The following is a 14,256-nucleotide window of genomic DNA, read 5'->3' as shown; positions in this document are numbered from 1 at the left end:
TCATAAACATGACAGGTTTGTTTTTCTTTTGGATAAAGCCAATTAACAAATAATGACCCTAATTACCAGATGAATCTAGGATAACCATGTATGACAAATGGCACTAACAAGCCCTCTTACTTGAGGACTGGTTATTGCTTATTTTGAGAATATATACTTGGCTATATAAAAGGGTGGTATTTTGTCACATCTTTGCAATGTCTTTAGCGGACTGACTGCCTGTAATAAGTTTTACCTTTGGATTAATATTTATTCAGTCTTAAAACTGTTTTTTGCTTTTCTACTTTTATGGAGAGATTTTCTGGATTTTGAGGAGATATAGTTTTTAATTATATTTCCCCAGCAGTTGCATTTTTGTTAACAATGAATGTGAAAATTTTTAAAAATTTACTTAAGGTTTTCTTTTTTCCTTAATGCCTATGTTTCTTAATTTTCAGATATTTGGATGTAGTCAGTTTTTCTGCTTCTTTATTAATTAAATTAAAATTTGAAGTCTTCTTTCACTACAATTAAATTTAAAGTATTATAACACAAAAAAATAGGGTTTAAATTAATATTTCTTGACTTAGAAGGCAGTTCTGTCACTTAATATGTATGACACTGGAGATGTTAGTTAACATCTATGCATCTCTAAACCTTAGTTTATTGTCTATAATATAAAAAAAATACAGATTTCTTTGGTTTGTTTTAAGATATAAACAGAGAGAGATGGAGCAGAATTATCTGGGTTAAAGTGAGAATCAAATTATTACTGTCTTTATATTGTCATAGAAAACTCATCATACTCCACTGCAAAAAATAATAATCATTGTTATTCAAAATTACATTTCATCTCTGATGTAATCGACATACTCACATAATAATGGAAGAATGAATGGTGTGGTATGCAATAGTGATAACATTTCTGAGGACAGAAATTAATATCATTGTGTATTTTATCAAGGAAGCAAGTTTCATATCTGATGAGTAGGTTTTTTAGCTGAAGTAACAAATCACAGTTTAGATCACTAATCACAGGATGACTCTTCTTTTAAGTACTTAAATAAGGACAAATTAATTTAATATTTTTAAAACATTTGGAAAGTGACTAGAAAGATGTTTATTAAATGAATAAATAAATGCATATCTATAACTATCACAACCAATGACTTAAAAGTAAAGAAAGTGTTGCTAAAACAATAAGTAAATGCAAATTTCTATTAGAATTATTTCATGCCTTTTTCTATTGCTTGATCTGTATTAATATTAGTTAAGTATTTGTCTTTATTAAATGTATGGGCAAAGTTTTAAATACCTTAAATTTATTATTCTTTAATGCTTTGCAACAGTAGTAACTAATATTAGATTTGTCTATTTATACTCTAATTACTGTATAAGTTTTAGTCCAATTTTACTCCAATTATTTATCTGTATGTCTTAAATGATAGTTCATTCAAATGTATTTATATGGTGTTGCTTTTCAGTTATCATTACTGTAAAAGTCCAAAGGGTCAGAGCGAAGAGCCAAGAGATTAATGTTAAGAAGAGTGAGGATCCAAGTGATAATGGGTCAGAAACAAAACACATTTGAATTTAGAGATACTGGTAAGGTTGGTGATGGTTCTGAAATTTGGCTCAGTTAAACATCTGGATTTATCCCCTTCTGATTTTGCTTTTAGAAATCATATGCCCAGAAAAAAAAATGCTCTAGAGAATGATTAATTTCTTACTCTAGGAGTTAAAATATTCTTGCCTAGTACTTGAATGCCAAGGAAAAGGCCAATAAAATGATAAAATCAATAAATCATTCATTATTGAAGGACATATATATAGAATAATTAATTCTAAATTCTAAGATTGTTATTAACTAGTGAATCAAAATTTTTAAGTTGTTGGAACAATGGCAGTTAAAAAAATGTAGAAATGTTAAAAAATGTTTTACCAATAAAAAATCCAAGATTATAGTAGCAATGACACCAAACACTAAATTCTTAGAGAAGTTATGCATACCACACACATTTTTGTTATTGTTGTTTAATATTTTATTGTACCCATTTGCAATCTTAAAAATTTGTTCAAGCAAAAAATAATATTATATGTCAGGTAACAACTTGAACTGAATTTTCTCTTTGTTCTTCAAAAATTCCTATGAAATAGATAAGAGTATATATTAAATTCTCTGTTTTACTTATGAATAAAAAAGTGACCAAAGTTTATGTACCTCCTATGTAACAGATATAACTTGAACTTGTAGTGGATAACTTCAAATTTTGCTTCCTCTTTCATTTGTGATTCTCAAATTTTCGTGTTCATAGAAATCTTCTAGAGTCCTTATAAAATAAGACCCAGATCCAAGATTCCATTCATAAGTATTTAATAAGACCTGGAGATCCATCTTTTAAATAGGCATCAGATATTATTCATAATTAGGTTCTCTACTGACTATATTTTGAGAAAGCTGCTTTTCAATCTGTGCCATTGTATATTCTTAACTTGTATGATTAATAATAAGCATACACTATTTCCTATTATGTTCCACCTTTGGAAAGAAAGAAATAGAATAGTTTTGTTTTTGTGAGGTGATTGTTGAGTGTCTGGAATACTCACAGGGTTTTCTGAATGTCAGACATTTGCTATCAAAACTTCTTTAAAGGTTATTATGTATATTTTCTACATAAATAAATGGGTTATCAGGTTCTTAAGCACCCTTTAATTAAACCTACACCCTAACTCCAATTATTTTCTCATATCTTGTTTGGATTTGATTAACATCTATTCTAATCCTACAAAGTAATTCCAGTCTCTGCTAAATTATTTTACTATAAATAAGAAATAATCATTTAAACTTCAACCTTCTCTTTTCAAAGATTATGACAATCAGATCTGATAGTATTACCACAGAAATGTCAGCTCAATTATTTTTAGAATAATTAGCTTCATTATGTACAGAAGGTATGCAGATATAAAATTCAGTTTCTTGATTCTTAAGTAGTTTCAGTAGCAATCAAATCCAAATTGAAAGAGCCTCACATCTGGTACCTTTATCTTTTGTCACTTTCCTATGGAAAAATTTGCTATCACAGGATCTAAAAAAGTATTAAGTATCAGAATAGAAATAATTTTTAAACATCAACACAGATATCCAGAAGTTACTGAATTGTTAAAAAATTACCTAATTTTTTTCTTACAACTGGAAAATATAGCCTTATATAGGGTTGTCTGTGGAGCTAGAGTATTGGAGGCACAAAAACGCTGTAGTTTTTGAGAGCTTGTTTGAAGGTTCTAGGAGGGGAACACACCTACTTGTATACCCTTGACCAAAGAACGTCCTTTCCTCTATCCGAGAGCTCACAGTTTTGGAAGGGACACATATGGAGCAGTGAGGGAGAAAGGGGACACCAGCCTAGCCAACCAGATCAGCCAAATCAACCCTGGCGATAAATGAGGTGACAGATGTCACAACCAGATCGCTCTCACATCCAAAAAAAAAAAAAAAGATTGCTGTATTTTTTGATCAGGGAAAAGTTTGCAGTAGGACTCAAGTGTTCTGACATAATCACTCCTTTTACATCAATCAGTTAATCACATTCATAAAACATTGACATTTTCTGTATCAACTTAAAACTCCTCTAAGAGGAATAAAAATTTTTCCAGATTAGAAACTTCAAACTATAATAGGTCCATATAATTGTCCAAGTGTACAGCTTTTTGAAGAGCATGCAATGAATAATATACAGTATTGGGGGGAAAAGTAAGATTAGATTTCATTGCAAGAAAGAATGAGAGTGGGGATTAAGATAATCATATGCAGTATAAGTCAGGGAAAATTAGTAACAGCTGAAAACTATGCTTGTCTACAAGTCAGCCCATAGGACACCTTGGGGCCTCTTAGGTTTTATACCTCAGTTAAATGGGTAATACTTCCCATCTGAATTAACACTAGAAGACATCCAGTAGTTTTGAAGGTGTAACCCTAGATATATCCTTTCAAAATATGCTCGTATTAGAATTAAGTTTTGTGATGAATGAATTTCTAAGACATTTACATCAAAATAAAAGTATAGGGTACTTTTTTCTTTTAATATTTGTCTTAATAATTGTACAATTATCTGAACTTTGTTTATAAGTTATTTTTACCCAAGATCTATTACTAGATATGAGATGATTTTGATTTTTTTAACTTAATATAAGAAGCATTGTTACTATGAATATTGAAAGGTATTTCTATTTTTATAAACCATTTAAAATTTGTAATTTAATTTTATTTACTCTTCTAAAACTGTTAAATGCATATTATGTACAAAAAATATAACAAAAATAAATGCATGTACTCATTACTAAAAGCATTACTAATACTAAAACCACTGGATAATCCATGAATAGATTGATGAGGTTGTTCAGCTTAAAGAGAGAGCTTTTATTATCTTATACCTGGCAAAACAAAATTGCCTTTTATTTAAAGGTAACCAAGTTTCTCATTGAATAACTTAGGAAAGTTTATTTATGTAATTTTTTCCAGCAGATTTCTATTGTTGAATGACCACTTCAATCATCTGATAATACTTGGTAGTAGAAGATATTTTCTGAGTGTTGTGAATAATCAGGCGTTTATTTTTATTTTCATAAAAATAGTAAAAAGAACAAAGACTAGAAGATCATAAATAAATGCAGCTACTGAGTCCAGAGGGCATCCATTCTAGAAGAATTTTAGACATTGGGCTTAAAGTATCTTTAGATGGTACAGTGAAAATTGCAGTGGCAATTGATAGATTTCCCAATTTGTAGTTGGATGTTTTGGGTGATAGCATAGACATCATAGAGGTTTTGAGACAATGATAATAATAACACACTTTCTTGTGACTAAACTGTTAAGGAATATAGACAAAATTCTTTCTGGACATAATAAGTGTTATATCAAGTGCTATATCATTTTATGGATGATTCAGTATTATCTTGTTTATATTATTATATAAGCTAAATAGTAAACAACATAATTATAAAACGTATACAAAACAATTCTATATTATGATTTAAAAGAACATTTCTCTAAACTTGAATAGAAACTCCTTAATAGGATATTCTGGCTTTTAAACTTTTTCTCCATATTGAAATTTCTTAAGTAGTAAAATATATTTTTTCTTTTAGTTTCTTAAATTTTATCAAATGTATTAGCATGACATTGATTAACAAAATTATATGGGTTTTAAATGTACAATTATATAATACATCATATGTGTATTGCATTGTGTGTTCACTACCCAAAGTCCAATCTCCTTCCATCACCATGTATTTGACCCTCTTTACACTTTTCTATCTTCTGCCCATCCTCCTTTCCCTCTTGTAACCACCATACTGTTTTCTGTGTCTATGAGATTTTGTTTGTTTGTCTTGTTTATTTGTCGTTTTGTTTTATATTCCAAATATGAGTGAAATTATATGGTTTATGTCTTTTTCCATCTGACTTATTTCACTTAGCATAAATTCTCAAAATCCATCCATGTTGTCAGAAATGGCAGTATTTCATCTCTTCTTATGGCTGAGTAATATTCCATGGTATATATGCACCACCTCTTCTTTCTCTAATCATCTATTGAAGGGCACTTTAGTTGCTTCCATATTGGCCACTGTGAATAATGCTGACATGAACATTGAGTGCATATGTCTTTATGAATAAATGTTTTAAAAAATTTTAAGTAGATACTCAGAAAAAGGATTTCTGGGTCATATGGTAATTCTATTTTTAATTTTTTGAGGACCCTTGATACTATTTTCCTTAGTGACTGTACCATTTTACATTCTCATTAGCAGTATATGAGGGTTTCTTTTTCTCCATAATCTCTCTGATACTTCTTATTACTTTTCCTATTTGGTTGGTTGCCTTTTTGTTTTGTTAATGGTTCCTTTTGCTGTGTAGACCTTTTTAGTTTGTTATAGTCTCATTCATTTATTTTTACTTTTACTTCCCTTGTTTTTAAGATCAGATATATAAAATCCTCTCTGAGACCAAAATCCATCAGTTTTGTACCTATGTTTTCTTCTATGTATTTTATTGTTTTGGGTCTTACATAATCAAAATATTCAATAAAATTAGTATAACAAAAAAATACTTCAATATAATAAAGCCCACATATGACAAATCCTCAGATAATATCATACTCAATGATGAAAAACTGAAAACTTTTCCTCTAAGATCAGGAACAAGACAAGAATGCTCACTCTCACCACTATTATTCAACATAGTACTAGAAGTCTTAGTCAGAGCAATCAGGCAAAAGAAAGAAATAAAAAGCATCTGAATTGGAAATAAAGAAGTCAAATAGTCATTTTTTGCAGACAACATGATTCTTTATTTAGAAAACTCTAAAGACTCCACTAAAAAAAAAAAAAAAAAAAACTATTAGAAACAATAAACGAATACAGTATACAAAATCAACGTACAAAAGCCATTGTGTTCCTATATTTGAGCACTGAAATTTCAGGGAAAAAAGTGAAAAAAAAAATTCCTTTTGTAATTGCAACAAAAAGAATAAAATACTTAAGAATAAACTTAATAAAGGATGTGAAGAACCTCTACACTGAAAACTAAGATGTTATTAAAAGAAATTGAAGAATACACAAAGAAATGGAAAGATATTTTGTGTTCATGAATTGGAAGAATCAATATAGTTAAAATGGCCATATTACCCAAAGCAATCCGAAATTTAACATAATTCCCATCAAAATTCCAATGGCATTTTTTAAAGAAATAGAGCTAAAAATCATCAGGTATGTATGGAACCATGAAAGACCCCAAATAGTCAAAGCCATCCTGAGAAAAAAACAAAGCTGCCAGTATTACTCTTCCTGACTTCAAATTCTACTACAAAGCGGCAATAATCAAAACAGCACGGTATTGGCAGAAAAACAGACTCACAGATCAATGGAACAGATTTGAAACCTCAGAAATAAATCCACATATATCTGGGCAAATAATTTTCGAAAAAGGAGCCAAAAACGTACAATGGGAGAAAAGAAAGCTCTTCGATAAATGGTGCTGGGAAAATTGGAAAGCCACATGCAAAATTAATTCAAAATGGATCAAAGACCTAAATATGAGACTCAAAACAGTAGAAAGATATTTTAACATTTTATAAAGGCTTGCATCTAAGGAAGGAATTTATAGCCTCCCTTAGATACAGTACCCGTGTATAAACAGCACAGAGCTGCATATACTACTCCTGCACTTTGGAATTTTTTTTAACTATTTAACTACTAATACTTTTCTATCTCTAAACCAACAACAGTTAGGCTCCCATAAAGCTTAGTCAAAAACCAGTAGCTACCAAACCAAGAGTTGCCAATCTCATGCACTCCATAGGAGGACTTAAGGATTATAAGACTTAAAGTCACTCTTCTCTTTATCCAGAGAAATTAAGAATCGTTTTAGAAACTTTTATGTTAACAGTACTGACATAGATAATGGGGAAGTTAACTGATGAATTTTTCTTGCATTTTTCTTTTAGCTGAGAATTTCCCAAGTTTGTCTAATGATAAGAATAATAAGGGGTGCATATTTATAATGATAATTAATACAAAATAATAAAACAGATATCTGGCCCTTTCCCCTGTAGAGTATAATTCATTACATTTCGGATTCACAAAGTAATCTGTCTTTTCATTAAGACATTTGGGGAAACACAACTTATAGCTGAGAAGCCATACAGAATGCCTCAGGATATGGCATATGTTTTTAAAAAAAAAAAGATATTAAATAGAATTAGCAATTGACAACAAAATCTCAGATCACAGAGGAAAAAATGTAAATGTAATATAAGAAAAAGAAAAATGTATTTGAAAATAACATACAGCAAAAAATCTGGAAAGAATGCTAAAAGACATATAAATTATTTTATGCAGCCCAAGAGAATTTATGGCATTATAACAAAATACATTACATAACATTCGTGAATATTTCTTTAAATTATAAAGCCCATTCCTCTCATTGCTGATCTAAAGATCTAGAACTTAGTAGAATAAAGAATTACTATATGTTAGGCATGGGAATATCTATTTTGCTCGCCCAATTATTGCTCTCCTCACACATATCTTGAAAACCACATGGACATATAGCAGAACCACAAATTTTAACTCATACTACAACTTTTATATCTAGAAATTGTAACTGCTGCTGAGCTACCTGGAGCTTTTTTAAGAACACATTCGCTCCAAAATATGCAAACAATCTGGTTTATAATTCAGTCTTAATTCATACTTCAAACATGAATTTTTTTTTTTCTTGGATAAAAGTGGTCATACTCTCAGCCTTTCATGACTCCTGCTTCTGCCATTCAAGGATGTTTCTACATGTTCAGCAGAGGTGATGTGGAAAGTCTCTGGGCACAATAACCTCTGTCTTCTGGGATGCCCTGTTTTAATTACCTGAAAGCTATTTGTTCTAGGCCCTCTTGCCTGGAACAATATCGTATAGTGCACTTTGCTTCATGGCTGAGTGGCTGTCCCTTGCTTCTGCCAATGCTATGTGCCTCTGTGGGTTCTGGGGAGCCTTTGATATGGATCTGTGCTTTGCAGGCACATTACAAAACTAGCTTTCCTAATGCAAACCCAGTATGCGGATTTCTAGTAATATCTGGATGCAGCCATCAGTACATGAGAAGTAAAGGCAGAAATAAAACCTTAGGAAGTCCCCCTACTTGAGTATATAGCACCACCAGATATACTTTAATATGACCCAACCTTAGTTTGATATGAAATAGCCTGCACAGCAGCCTCTCTGCATTGTCTCTAATGTAAGTATCAGAGCCCTAGTCTGCCTTTGAAGATAACCTTGCTTATAAAGCACTTCCTAATCAATGGGTCAAAGCCCAGAGAGAGGGCAATCCTTCTTGTTTGATTCTCCTCTTTCCCATAATCTTCTGTGCCCCCCAAATAGGGGAGTTTACCTTTCAGATTCCTTATTTCTTATATATCTTAAGCTATAACCTGCATAGAAATATTATAGATGTAAAATATTTTTCTCTGTATCACAAGGGAACACTATGAACTAATCGTTTCTATTTTGAACCTCAATTTACTTAAGTGGAGGAAATAAATCATCTGAAAAAAAAAAACTCTCTATTGTATACTTGATTCTAAATGCTACTCTCTAGCTCTATTTTACATACTAGAAATATTATATTAGACTTACCTTTTATTTCCTTTTGTAGCCAATCCTACTTCCCCTACAGTCATATAAATATCTCTAGCATATTTGTGTGTAATTTTATGCTTAAAAAGGCAAAAGATGAAAGTGCGTTAGTCGTGTTCAAGGTATTATTTCCTGTAAAACACATTTACATTAATAAGGCTATTTGACAAAGATAACAACAATGTAAGTGATACATGAAACTTGAGAATTACTCCAGCTCCCTCCTCAAGCTGCAACATTCTTCTACAGTCAGTTGCTTCCCATGGAAGCAATTACTTCAATAAAAGATACTTTTCTCATAACAACATTTTGATATTCAAGCTCCAATATGTTTTTATAAGTAGCCTATACTTCAGCTGTCTATGTCTTTGCTCTCATTCATTACCCTCTCACTCATTCAGAGATAAAGAACAATTTGGTTTCATTCTTCCTGTTCCATTCCTTCAGTTTTCTTCTCTCATCAATTACCCTAGAAAGTCAAAACTAGTTTCTCTTTCTATCTCCCTTCTTTGCTCCCATTAAGAACTCAAAATCTCCCCAGTCCTTCAAATACCATTTCTTTCTAGAGTGTATCAACATACCACTCAATTAATTTTGTGGAGATAAACTTACTTCTTTTGTGTGCTATAAAGTCTTTGAGAAGATAGAGAAATCTTCAAATTGAAAACCTTTTATATAATATGTAGAGAAATAGAAATATTATTGCCACCCATGCTTCAGATTTCTAGAAATTAACAGCATAGTAAAATGCCGTGTTTGAGAAAGTATAGTTTATATTAAGTATTTGGATATATTCTTAGAGGTAACTAGAGAAACTGAATTTATATTTAAAAACTCAGTCTGTGCAGGAGTTTTAAATATTGATATAAACTTCATTTCTCCTCTTTATTCTTTGATAAACATAGCTCTGAATATTTGAAAACTCATGATTTAAAATAATAAGAAAACAACTGTTTACTTATTATTCATCAGTCTTACAATTAGCTGTTCCTATCATAAATGCCACTGAGATAATTCACATAATTGCAGATGGCTTGGAATGCCATGTTGCAGTAACGTCATTCTAATACAGAATGATCAACTGCTGCATTACAAGTTTAAAAGGATTGTTCATTTCAATTGAGGTATGATCTTTTCACTTTTATTTATGAAAAATAAGAAAGTCATTACAAAATTTAGAGTAAAGCAATAAAACAATTTATATGTGCAATAACAATTGTCTATTTTCTCATATATTTAACTCAAGTTAATTGCTTCTGAGGGGCTAATTTTGTCTTTTTTGTAGAGATTGATTGAGTTAGTCTTTTAATTTTTTTTCCCCTGGTTACATAATGAGTTATTTATGTTACCCTTAACCATTCTTCTTTTACTTTAAAATCACTTCTACAAGTCTTTTAATTTGTTTAGTCTTCTCAGAGCTTTGCAGAGCAAGTTTAGAGTCTAAAAAGACTACAGCAATTCCCCTTAAGGGCTTTTGCATTGACTAAAAGAGCACAATCAAACTTATCAGCTGGAAACAGTCTCTGGCTTCAAGTGAATAGACTACTTCATTTACTACATTTAAAGAGTCTTATTGGGGCAGTCCAGCTCCCCTGCAAGGAAACTACTACCTCAGAATAATAAGAGTCTTGAATTCCAGCTGTAGTGTTGTTTATCTTAACCAGGACCTGAGGTTAAAATGCTAAGGACCAAACAATAAGGAACTAAAGAAATGGCCAGTATTTTATGTGTGATTTATGATAAACCTGTCCATTGAAAATAATTCTACAATTTAAAAAGCCATAATCTTTCTATTTGTAATACATTTTTATGATAGTATATGGAAGGAGCTCCTTTGGCATTATACTCACATTTAAATTTGATACATATCCTGTAACAAGATCCTGGAATAATTTGGGGACAGAGAATTCATTTCTCTATGAATGTAGTCAAATTTCTTTTAAAAAGTATTCTCAATATAGTTGACAGAAAGGAAAAAATATTATAAACAAGGGCTTAAAGAAAGAGCATAAAATGCTAGCCTAGACAGAAGGAAATAAAAATATGAGAGCCAGTATGGCCAAAAGGGGAGAAAGAAAGGCATACTCTTCTACAATTGTGCTTAAGGGGATATATGCAAAATAAAGGAGGCCTGCTAATCCAAATATATAATACAAATCCTGGGAAAATATATTTCTTCTCCTTTCTGTACTGAAAGGACTTCTACCATAAGAACCAAGAAGTCAGCCTTGAACCAGCACATTATGTCTCATATAGGCTCTGGGTCATTTATTTATGCTGCTCATAGAGCATATTGTTGTTAGGTAGCTAGTCAGACATGAGCGACATGGGGAACAAAGGAATAGGAGCCCAGCCCAGAGACCACCCAAAGAAGACCCTATTGATAGTGAGAGAATTCCTCCTTCATCCTCAGAGACTGGAGGGTCATAGTCTTAGCTGGCCTAATCTGGCTACAGACACTGCACAGAAGGTACTACCCTAATTTGCCTACGATTTAAGCTTCATTATAATTCTATGTTTATGCCTGGAAGTTCATGAATCTAATTATAACAGGTTGAACTCCAGATAAGTTTATGCACACTGGGCAAAGAGTTATATAGCAGCCAAGTGTCAGTCAAAGTGACCTCACTTGCCAATCACCTAGGAATGCCTGTAGAACCACCCACCACGGCCCATCACGGCCCAAATATAATGCAAACGTTCCCACTTCTGGGTTCTTTTACCCTTTAGTGGCCTTTTGTGTGGCCTTTTGTAGCCTTTTTGTGTTGGTTATTGTGGTTACAGTGCTCTATTACAGCTCTTCATGGGGACCATGTGCCTCCTTGGGGCATTCTTTGTCTTTCTAAAATATATTGTTATATTTCTAAATCTCACTGACCTGTGATTCTTCACTACATCAATAAGGAAGAATCTAGGAAAAATGTTATCTACACCGCCATTATTCCTCTCCCACCCCATGCTGTTGGGGCAACTCTGAACTCCACCAAACTCCAATCTGTCCCAGCAGTAACATGCTTCCGGGAAAGAAGCATGTGTTCATATTTTCAACAAATATCTCACAAAGTAACATTTGGAACAAAAAATTGGATCACAAAATGGAATTACCTGTAACGTGTTTGAGGAAAAGTTGTGACTTCACTAACTTTTTAATACGAATTTAGGCAAAGTCCATTTGTATTTCTAATTTTCAAAATTAGATAGATAAAATTGATAGGTAAAATTGAGATGGCTGAACTGAGATGAAAGATTTCCATGATTTTCAAATCCATCAATAATTATTTCTTTTAATAAATAATAGTGCCTAGTTTATCTGTACTGCAATGACAGAACATAGTGTTCTTTAAGATAACAGTTGATTGGAATATAGAGAAGTGGCTGCTTAGAAGTTGTATATCTTTGAAATATTTTTAAAAATTAAAAGCACATAGTAATAGAGCTCTAAATAGTTCTAAATTTGAGGATGTACTCCTAAGTAACACATATATGTACTTTCATTCTTCCATAATTTAGTCATTTAATTTTCATGCAGAAATAATTAAAAGTTTCTTAGCCACATTTTTGTCTTGTAAAAGTGAAAATAAATTTAATATTTAATATTTACCATTTAATATTTGCTCACTGGACACAGACTTTTTCATTTTATTGCCATGACTTTAACTTTGAAATTATGTTAAAATTTTAGACATCTATGAACAGAAAATATATTTTTCAGATGTAGGTTAGAAACTATCCACTGTAATGTCAACATTTTTCCTAAGGGATTTGATTTTGAAGTGTCTGCGTTTCTTTTTTATCATTTCCAGTCTCTTGCTTTGTTTCCATTCTCTGGGTTTCAAAGCTTCTTTTCGAATTTTTCCAATTAAGATTGAAGTTTGCTGTATTTTTTCTTTAATTCTCATATAAAAGAATTTTATTTTGGAACAATGCCATTTTCTTAACCCACAAAGCTGTTTCTGTGAGTAGGCTTGCTCTTAGATAACTCCTTCTGTAGCACTGTTCATGATTAATTAGCATTTCTAAAGAAGTAAATGAGTGTCTTGCTTTTTACTTTCTTTGGAAAATGTTTGACATATTGTGAATGCTTGATTTCTCTGTATTGCTCTTAATATATGCTAATACATGCTTACAATGTAATAGAATAGCATAGTGATTAAGCAGGTATAAGAATTTCAGTGAAGTGATTAAATGCTTTTCTTCTTTAATAGTATGGTGACATAGTAGCTTGTCTATTATTGATAATGATATCATAACAATAACCTAAAAATGGAAAAGAAACTGATTGGGTTTCTTCCCCCCAGATAAGTTAGAATTCTGATATTCTTCTCTATTCTTAATCTCCAGGAGGGTATCAAAATATACTGAAGTACATTTAAAAAAAAAATGAATGTCTTAGATATAAATTTAATAAACACAGGAATTTTTTATTTGTTCACTGCTACAATCCCAATTACTATATATATGTATATACATATACATATATTACACTTATAGTATAAGAACTGTATTTTTTCAGATATTTACACATTTACAAAAAATAGATAAATATTAATTTAAAAAAAAAAGAAGCAAATCACAAAAATATAGTGAACTTATCTTTGACAAAGGAGCAAAGGCAATACAATGGACCAAAGAAAGTCTTTTCAACAAATGGAAGAACCAGATATCCACAAGCAAAATACATGAATCTAAACACAGATCTTACACCCTTCACAAAAATTAACTCAAAATGGATCACAGAACCAAACGTAAAATATAAAACTATAAAAGTAGAAGATAATACAAGAGAAAACCTAGATGACCTTAAAACTGGAGATGACTTTTTAAATACCCCACCAAAAGCATGATCCATAAGAGAAATATTTTCTCTTAATAAGCTGGATTTCATTAAAATTAAAAAAAAAAAAAGTCTGCTCTATCAAAGACACTGTCAAGAGAACGAGAAGACAAGCCACAGACTGATAGAAAATACTTATGAAAGACATATGTAATAAAGGACTGTCGTCCAAAACATACAAAGAACTCTTAAAACTCTACAATAAGAAAATGAACAACTCAGCTAAAAAATGATCAGTTACAGACACCTCACTAAAGAA

Source organism: Pteropus vampyrus, unplaced genomic scaffold (genome assembly GCF_000151845.1).
Source record: "Pteropus vampyrus isolate Shadow unplaced genomic scaffold, Pvam_2.0 Scaffold21, whole genome shotgun sequence".
NCBI classification, from domain to species: Eukaryota; Metazoa; Chordata; class Mammalia; order Chiroptera; family Pteropodidae; genus Pteropus; species Pteropus vampyrus.
This window is presented reverse-complemented; position numbering follows the sequence as displayed.